Source organism: Prionailurus bengalensis, chromosome X (genome assembly GCF_016509475.1).
Source record: "Prionailurus bengalensis isolate Pbe53 chromosome X, Fcat_Pben_1.1_paternal_pri, whole genome shotgun sequence".
Taxonomy (NCBI): Eukaryota; Metazoa; Chordata; class Mammalia; order Carnivora; family Felidae; genus Prionailurus; species Prionailurus bengalensis.
The window spans coordinates 122,022,455-122,032,768 of NC_057361.1; the positions used below are offsets into that span (position 1 = coordinate 122,022,455).

At 38.7% G+C, this 10,314-nt stretch overlaps 1 pseudogene; it reads right to left on the minus strand.

Annotated features, from left to right (window-relative positions):
• Window positions 1-2,188: 2,188 nt before the first annotated feature.
• On the minus strand, window positions 2,189-4,441 carry LOC122477171 (annotated as a pseudogene).
• Between the last annotated feature and the right edge of the window lie 5,873 nt (window positions 4,442-10,314).

Here is a 10,314-nt window from a genome sequence, read left to right on the forward strand (position 1 = left end):
GGACACCAGCTGCAGAACGTCCACAACTGACCTCATGCTCTCATCACCCTCTCTAAAACCTGCTCCACCTGCACTTTTCTGTATTTTAATGAATGGCAGTTACCACCATTTACCCAGTTTTCCATGTCACTCCTCCGTATCCCTCTCCCCTTACATATCATCAAACACTAAGTTTTATTATTTTTACCTCCATAAATACCTATTAAATTCTGACTCCCTCCCTTCAGTCCCTTGGTTCAAGCCCCCAGTGTCTCCAGCCAAGACCTCACTGATTTCAATGCTTCCATTCTCACCCTTCCACAGCCCCTTAACCTTGAAGTCACTGAAGTGTTCATTCCAAAATGCAACCAGATCATGAAACCCCCCTGCATAAAATATTGGGATGATCACTCATTGTCCTGGGGATAAAATAAAGTCCAACTTCCTCTTTATCGGATGTCATGTGCAAATAATTTCTCTCATTCCATAGGTTACCTTGTAGTTTTGTTGGTTGTTTCCTTTGCTGTGCAGAAGGTTTTCATTTTGATGTAGTCTGAATATTTTTGTTTTTGTTTCCATTGCCTCAGGAAGCATATCTTAAAAGAAGTTGCTCCATCCAATGAAAAAGAAGTTATCGCCTGTGTGCACTTCTAGGATTTTAATGGTTTTAGGTCTCACATTTAGGTCTTTAATCCATTTTGAATTTATTTTTTTATAGTGTAAGAAAGTGGTCCAGTTCCATTCTTTGGCATGTTGCTGTCCAGTTTTCCCAACAGCATTTGCTGAAGAGATAGTCTTTTTCCCATTGGATATTCTTTTCTGCTTTGTCAAAGATTAATTGACTATACAAAAGTGTGTTCGTTTCTGGGTTTTCTATTCTGCTCCAATGATCTGTGTGGCTACTTTTGTGCCACTACCATACTGTGTTGATTACTACACCTTTGTAATATAACTTGAAGTCTGGAATTGTGATGCCTCCAGCTTTGCTTTCTTTTTTCGAGGTTGCTTTGGCTATTTGGGGTCTTTTATGGTTCCATACAAATTTTAGGATTGTTTGTCCTAGTTCTGTGAAAAGTGCTATTGGTATTTTGACAGGGATTGCATTACTGTGTAGATTGCCTTGGGTAGTATAGACATTTTGACAATATTTGTTCTTCCAATCCATGAGCATGGAATGTCTTTCCATTTCTTTGTGTCATCTTCAGTGTCTTTCATTGGTGTTTTATAGTTTTCAGAGTACAGGTCTTTCACCTCTTTGGTTAAGTATGTTCCTAGATATCTCATGTTTATTGGTGCAATTGTAAATGGGATTGATTCCTTAATTTCTCTTTCTGAGGCTTCATTATTGGTGTGTAGAAGTGCAACAGGTTTCTGCACACTGATTTTGCATCCTGCAAGTTTTCTGAATTCATTTATCAGTTCTAGCAGTTTTTTGGTGGAGCCTTCCAGGTTTTCTATATATAGTATCATGTCATGTGCAAATAGTGAAAGTTTTACTTCTTCCTTACTGATTTGGATGCCTTTTCTTTCTTTTTGTTGTCTGATTGCTTTGGCCAGGACTTCCAGTACTGGGTTGAATAAAAGTGGTGAGATTGGACATCCTGTCTGATTCCTGACCTTAGGAGAAAGGCTCACAGTTTTTCCCCACTGAGGATGATGGTAACAGTGGGTTTTTCATATGTGGCCTTTATTATGTTGAGGTATGTTCCCTCACAACCTACTTTGTTGAGGATTTTTATCATGAATGGATGTTGTACTTTGTCAGATGCTTTTTCTGTATCTGTTGAAATGATCATATGGTTCTTATCCTTTTTCTTATCGATGTGATATATGACATTGATTGATTTGTGATTAGTGAACCACCCTTGTAACCCAGGAATAAATTCCACCTGATCGTGGTGAATGAGTTTTTTAAATGTATTGTTGGATTCGGTTTGCTAGTATTTTACCAAGGATTTTTGCATCTATGTTCATCAGGGATACTGGCCTGTAGTTCTCTTTTTTAGTGGTGTCTTTACCTGGCTTTGGTATCATGGTAATGCTGGTTTCACAGAATGAATTTGGAAGTTTGCCTTCCTCTATTTTTTGAAATAGTTTAAGAAGAATAAGTATTAATTCTTCCTTAAATGTTATACAGAATTTCCCTGTAAAGCCATCTGGTCCTGAACTTTTGTTTGTCGGGAGGTTTGGGGAGGGCATTTTTATACCTTTATTTGAAAATCAGTGGGTACTTTTCATCCACTTTAACTATCTGTAGATTTTTTTAAAGTTGTGACAAGTACATAGGTAACCAACGTATAGAGCTTGTTTGGTGCATCTTCATTATTGATACATTTTCTGGACAACTGCACATGAATACAGTATGAAACATTCTTTATTCCTTTGGCCCAGACAGCTTTGTTGAGTCTAGTGTCAATGTGTACATCTGTAGTTCCCATCTCCTTAATGGGAAATTTCCAGTTCTTTGAGTGCCCAAGGGACATGCTTCTTGAAACCCATTCCACGGATGCAGTTGTGAATGTTGATTGTATATCCCCTGGTCATTACCTTGTCAATGGCAGAATAGCCATCCTCACTATCCTTCTTTGCAGGAGCAATTCTGCAAGGCCCCAGTTGGAAAGGAAAAGCACGAAGTATTGTGGGAGAATATATTGGGAGGTTTTGATTACTGACTCAATTTCTTTGCTGGTTATTGGTCTGTTCAAATTTTCTATTTCTTCCTTTTTCAGGTTTGGTAGTTTATATGTTTCTAGGAATTTATCCATTTCTTCCAGGTTGCACAATTTGTTGGCATATAGTTTTTCATAATATTCTCTTATGATTGTATTTCTGTGGTGTTTGTTGTTATATCTCCTCTCTCATTTGTAATTTTATTTATCTGAGTCCTCTCTCTTTTTTTCTTGATAAGTCTAGCTAAAGGTTTACCAATTTTATTGATTTTTTTCAAAGAACCAGTTCCTGGTTTCATAGGTCTGTTCTATGGCTTTTTTAGTTTCTATATCATTTATTTCTGCTCTAATCTTTATTATCTACTTCCTTCTGCTTGTTTCAGGTTTTCTTAATTGTTCTTTTCCTAGCTCCTTTAGGTGCAAGATTAGGTTATTTGAGATTTTTCTTGCTTTTTGAGATAGGCCTGTATTGCTATAAATTTCCCTCTTAGAACCACTTTAGCTGCATCCCAGAGGTTTTGGACCATTATGTTTTCACTTTTATTCAAAATATATAAAGAAGTTATAAACTTAACACCCCAAAAATCAAATAATCCAATTAAAAATGGGCAGAAGACATGAAAAGACATTTCTCCAAAGAAGACATTCAGATGGCCAACAGACACTTGAAAACATGCTCAACATCACTCATCATCAGGGAAATGCAAATCAACCCTACAATGAGATATCACGTCACACCTGTAAGAATGGCTAACATCAAAAATGTAAGAAACAACAAGTACTGATGAGGATGTGGAAAAAAAGGAACCCTTGTGCACTGTTGATGGGAATGCAAACTGGTGCAGCCACTCTGGAAAACAGTATGCAGGTTCCTCAAAGCGTTCAATATAGAACTACCTTATGATCCAGTAATCACACTACTGGGTATTTACCCAAAGAATACAAAAACATTAACTCAAAGGAATACATAGGCCTATATGTTTTAGCAGCATTATTTACAAAAGCCAAAATATGGAAGTAGCACAAGTATCCATCACAGAAGTGGTGTGTGTGTGTGTGTGTGTGTGTATACACACACATGCATACATACATATATGTATATACATACATACAATATATATATACAATACATGCATTATACACATACACACACACACACAGTGGACATTATTCAGCCATCAAAAAGAATGAAATCTTGTCATTTGCAATGACGTGATGGAACTAGAGAATATTATGCTAAGTGAAATAAGTCAGTCAGAAAAAGACAAATACCATGATTTCACTCCTATGTGGAATTTAACAAACAAAACAAACATAAACAAAGGGGAAAGAAGACAGAGAAACCAAGAAGCAAGCTCTTAAGTGTAGAGAACAAACTGATGGTTACCAGAGGGGAGGTAGAGGGGATAAAGGAGAAATAGGTGATGGGGATTAAGGAACGCACTCGTGATGAGTACCAGATGTCATATGGAAGTGTTGAAACACTATATTGTACACATGAAACTAATATGACACTGTATTTAACTAAATAGAATTTAAATAAAAACTTTAAAATAATAAACCGATAAATAAATCCATAAACCAACAAACCAACAAACAGATGAACAAAGTCGAACTTCCTTAGGTCCTTTATGATCCGGTTCCTACTGGCCTTCCCACCTTCACCATGGTTCCTTCTTTCATCTGGACTCCCTACTGCAGTAGCACAGAACTACTTTCCGTTCCAAGACAACTTCATGTTCTCCTTCTCACCTTTTAGGTTTTGTGCATGCTGCTTCCTCTTTCTGAGGCATTCAGTGTACTCCTTCACCTCGCTAACTCGAAATCAACTTTCAGGTTTCAGCCTAGATGTCATTTCTTCCAGGAAGGCTTCCCTGACTATCCTGTCCAACTAGTCTGAGTTATATGGCTCTCCTATATGTTTTCTTAGCAACTGGAGTTTCCCCTATCATATTGCTTACCACTCTCTACGTTAATTCCCTATTTATTTTCCTGTATCTCCCCACCAGCTTGTAAGCTCCTGAGGGCTGGGGTCATGTGTGTCCATCTGGTTCCCAGCTATATCCCTACTATCTACCACAAAGTTTGGCTTATAAAAGCCAGTAAAGAACTCCTTACTGATTGAGTGAATAACATGCATGAGATATTTTATAAGTTATGAAGCACCTTGTCTCATTTTAACTTCACTGCCCTGGGAGACAGTATCACCGCAAAACAAAGCACCATGTTACTGTTACATTTAAGCTGACATAGACTATATTTGTGAAGTTTTATTTAAGTAACAATTAACTGAAATATTAACAAATCACACTTTTGGACAACTTTAAAGGAAATCTGACTTATACAAATCCTTCAAAAACACTGTAATAATAACTACCTGCTTACAAAGTATCACAAAGGAAACGTTACCCTGTTATGCCTTTTAATAAATATAGGACACTCTGCTATGCATAACAGAATATTTTTGCATTCATAAATGTGCTAAAGTCCCAAAAAATGCTTAATACTCTTAAGTGGATTAAGCATGCCTTCTGTGATCTGATTTATATGGTGAATGTGCCAAGTCAAACCTTTCTCCACAGAGCAATCAGACTGTAAACTTCAGCTGAACTCTGATAAAATTATCATATTTCCAAACTAGTGGAGTCCAAATTAATGAGATTTTGCTTTAAGCTCTTCCTATGAAAGGGCCAGCCAATCTTTGTTGAACATTTTAAATGTATCAAAATGTTCTAAAATCATACTATTTAATATAGTAGTCACTAGACACATGTGGCAGAACGTGGCTAGTGTGAATGAGGAATTGCATATTTAATTTTACATCATTTGAAGTAATTTGAAGTTAAAAACTAAAGCAGTATGATTTTTTACATTGATTATATGTTAAAATTAAGATATTTTGGATATACCGTGTTAAATAAGATATTAAATTATTAGAATTATTTTTGCTTATTTATTTTTACTTTCTGACATGGCCATTAGAAAATCTTAAATTCCATACCTTAGTTAATATTACATTTCTATTGGACTTCACTGTTTCTATTGGACTTTTACATGCTCCACTGTTCAACTCAGATAGGAAAAAGAAATGTACAGTTTAGGTAAAATGGTACTTGCAATTTATTTTTAAGTTAATTTTTTTTAAAGATTCAGAGACAGCATGAGTAGGGGATGGGAAGAGAGAAAGAGAGAGAGAGAGAGAGAGAGAGAGAAGATCCTAAGCAGGCTCCACACTGTCACTGCAGAGACCAATGTGGGGCTCAAACTCACAAAGCCGTGAGATCATGACCTGAGCCAAAACCAAGAGGTGGACGCTTAACCGACTGAGCCACCCAGGTGTCCTGGTACTTGCAATTTTTAAATGTTGTGTTATTTATCCTCAAAACTGAGTTAAACTCTTTGGACTAGATGACATCCTAATACCTAGAAAATGCTAAATGCCTTTCCAACCCATAATAACAGCAGGTTATAAAGCATGCTCTAGGAGAGTGTAACTGAGCATTTATTTACCTAATTATACTACCACATTAGTTATACCAATTTATCTTTTTTCTTTATGTTTATTTTTGAGAGAGATCGTGTGAGTGGGGGATATGCAGAGAGAGGGAGGGAGGGAGGGAGGGAGGGAGAGAGAGAATCCCAAGCAGGCTCCTCACTGTCAGCACAGGGCCCCATGTGGGGCTCGAACTCACAAAACCACAAGATCATGAGCCCAAACCAAGAGTCAGATGCTTAACCAACTGAGCCACCCAGGTGCCCCCTCCCCCTTTTTCAAGGAACATAAATTGTTTTATTTTTGTAATTGTTGCTTTTGTTTTGTTTTTTTTATCATCTGTATGTCTGTTGATGAATCTTACCTTCAATGTGCAAAATATGTAAAGGGATACTGCTCTGGTTACAATGGACACAGAGTGTGATCAATGGCCTCCCTCTGCAATAAGCCACAACCCTAACACTGCAACCGTCCCCCTACACATACACACACACCTCTCGTGCCTCTGGCACCTCAGCAGAATCCTAGGGCCCTGCCATAATAAACAATGTAAACAACACTTCTCTACAACACAGCCTAGAATTGGGAAGGAGACAAAAAGAAACCTTGAGCATTCAAATGGGATGTGTCAAATTTCAGATGTTTCTGTTCCCACGCTTCCTTCTTATTAGTGCTCTCTGCAACCTTACAGAATCTGTTCATTTCCTCTTCCTGCATACACAATTCTAACATGTTTGGTTGTGGTTTCCCAGTGAACAGAATATCAGCTGCAGGAAACTGGAAGATGGACACGGTGTAGTTGGGAGGGGGAGGGGGAAATGCCAGGGGACCATGTAGCCAACGAGGAAAGAAGAGATTCTTCCAACTGGTAGCTCCGAGGAATGAAAGCAACATGGATAATTTCCCAAAGCAGGAACCAGAATTTACATACTCTAGTATGACAAGCTGGGGCCACTGAGTATAGGGAGTTGTCTCACACCCCTTAATAGTTCCTTTGGAAAGCACTGTCTCAGGACACAATAAAATCACTGATGCTCATATTCACCCTTAAGCTTTAAGAACAGGATCAGTATGGTCTATTCTATTCAGTGTATAAGTCAGAGGAGTATACAATTCATTTAAGCAACCTGTCCATAAAAGAGACTAAAATAGGCGTGCCTGGATGGCTCAGTCGGTTAAGCATCTGACTCTTGATTTGGGTTCAAGTCACGATCACATGGTTCATGGATTCGAGCCCTGCATCAGGCTCTGCACTGACAATGTGGAGCCTGCTTGGGATTCTCTCTCTCCCTCTCTCTCTGACCCTCCCCAGCTTGTTCTCTCTCTCTCTCTCTCTCTCTCTCTCTCTCTCTCTCTCTCTCTCTCTCAAAAATATATATAAATAGGGGCACCTCGGTGGCTCAGTCAGTTGAGCATCTGACTTTGGCTCAGGTCATGATCTCATGGTCTGTGAGTTCTAGCCCTGTGTCAGGCTCTGTGCTGACAGCTCAGAGCCTGGAGCCTACTTCAGATGCTATGTCTCCCTCTCTCTCTGCCCCTCCCCTGCTCATGCTGTGTCTCTCTCTCTCTCTGTCAAAAATAAACATTAAAAAATTATATATATGTATATATATATATATATTTAAAAAGGAGAGAAACTAAAATAAGTCAAGCTTTAGTACTTAAAGAGTAACATCCTACCTGAATAACTCACATATGTGAAATAGCTCATTTCCTACCAAAGTTTGACAAATGAGGTGTTACAAGGAAGGAAGGATGCCTCCATGAATCACAACATATAACTAACATACATCTCCAGTCAACACATGCTTGAAAGCATTCTGTGCTTATGGACTGTGAACTTGGCAAAAGAACAGAAGACTTGCTCCTGTAATTCATTCATCCCAAATGGAGATAAGCTGAGTCTGCGTTCTGACAAGTATTTCCTGAATCAAAGTATCTGTCTGGGAGCTGGGTCCAAACTGCTGTAACACTGCAGACTTGTGTAATACAACAGATAGCTTTCAAGGCTGGGGGGGTGCAGGGAGTGGGGAGAGAAAGGGATGGGGGTAATCATGGGAGGCCCCAAAGGGAGACCATTTGGGAATGGAAAAGAGCATGCAAGGAAAGTAATAGCAACTTGTCTGCCAATAAGAAATCATTGTGGGTCTATGCGTTTAGCCCTGGAGCCCACCAGCCCACCACAGCTATTGGCATAAAAGGAATATGTTCAAGAAACAAAATGTCCTTCAGACAGCACTTATTATTCTTTCCCCTGGGAGTATGCTGAACATGTGGGCAATATTATGCAACCTTTGATATGATCCAGATTAGAAGCAACTGGCAATAGAACTTGACATTTCTCTTTTGCTGGACTTATATTTCAAGACCTCTCAGGTGGTGTGACATAAACAGGAAAGAATGTGTTTGGTAGAAGGGTGTTGGCATACAATGAGTCAAGATAATTGGTCTCCTTAATAAAGCTACTATTCTTTTGGATATGACCACCACAGCAGCCTAAGAAAAGTGCTATTATATGGCCACTGTGATGGCAATGATTTTCCTTCTCTATTGATTTTCCTTGTATATATTAAACATACAGTTTAAATGCCTTATGAGGTATGTTTAAGGAACACAAGCAAGAATCAAAATAAGTTATTTCTTATAATAGGAAGATCATCAGACTAAGAAACAGGAGGTTTGTTGTGCATCTTTGGGTAAGACAGCTTGCCAATATCTCCTGCCATACAATGAAGAGACCTGATAAAATGAACTCTGTGTGTCTCCTGTTACAGTTCTGGTAACATCTAGGATACGGTGCACAGAAACCCTCATGACTGCCATAAGACAGAACTTGTGCCATGATCCCACTGACACACTACCATTGCTACATGGTGTCGGCTTAGGGTGTCTAGGACAGAATGTCCTTTGTGACTGATGGCAGTATACTCTCTGGATGTCTAGATGTGGCTGGTAACATGCCAAGTTTTAATGGACTGTCCAATTGTTCTGATGGATTTTATGAAAAGATTAAGAATATCCTATCTCATAATGCCTTCCACATTCCCCTCCCTGGGAGTCCCCTCAGTTACCTTGTTTGGGGACAGTCTTACTTCCCTTGTGACTCACATCTCAATCATTAATTCATACAGGGCAAGGACAAACTGCTGCTAGTATCTTCTGCCTCCATCCAAGCATCACTCACATATGAAGAGGGCTTGTTTTGCCATTTGTACATTTTAACTCTTTATCCCCTTCCTGAATTGAACAATTCCACCGTAAGACAACAAAACTACAACTAACAGTTAATGGAATGCTAATGCCTAGGCTTGTACATGACACCAATTTACATGAACACTTACTTCCAATTGAAAGTTTATTTTAATACAATAAATTAGAGAAATCCTTCCTTTGTCTCCCCCTAAACTGATTAGCACCAGCAATTCCCCAAACCCTAGTCAGTGAGGGTGAATTTCAAGAGAAATTCAATCCATGGCAGCCAAAATTCATCTGAGAGCTTTGAGCTTCCTATGAATTGATACACCATGTTCTTATGATTGTTTTCAATATAAACCTGCATATATGTGAGTAGGTATAACATGGTTGACATTAGTCAAATAATTAGTGAGGGGGCACCTGGGTGGCTCTGTCAGTTAAGCATCCAACTTCAGCTCAGATTATGATCTCAGTCTGTGAGTTCTAGCCCTGTGTCAGGCTCTGTGCTGACAGCTCAGAGCCTGGAGCCTGCTTCGGATTCTGTGTCTCCCTCTCTCTCTGCCCCTGCCCCACTCATGTTCTGTCTCTGTCTCTCAAAAATGAATAAATGTTAAAAAATATTTTTTAAAAAATCAGTGAGGCTCTCATGCTGAATAAACGAGCTCCCAGGACGGGATTAATTATTTCAGGAACTGCCTTAACTCTTTCATTCCACTAAGTTTCCATGTCATAATTAGTAATGTTCAATAAATTATATATCTTTTTAATTAATTTATTTTTTAATTTACATAGAAGTTAGTTAGCATAAGGTGCAACAATGATTTCAGGAGTAGATTCCTTAATGCCCCTTACCCATTTAGCCCATCCCCCCTCCACAACCTCTCCAGCAACCCTCTGTTTGTTCTCTATATTTAAGAGTCTCTTATGTGTTGTCCCCCTCCCTGTTTTTATATTCTTTTTGCTTCCCTTATGTTCAGC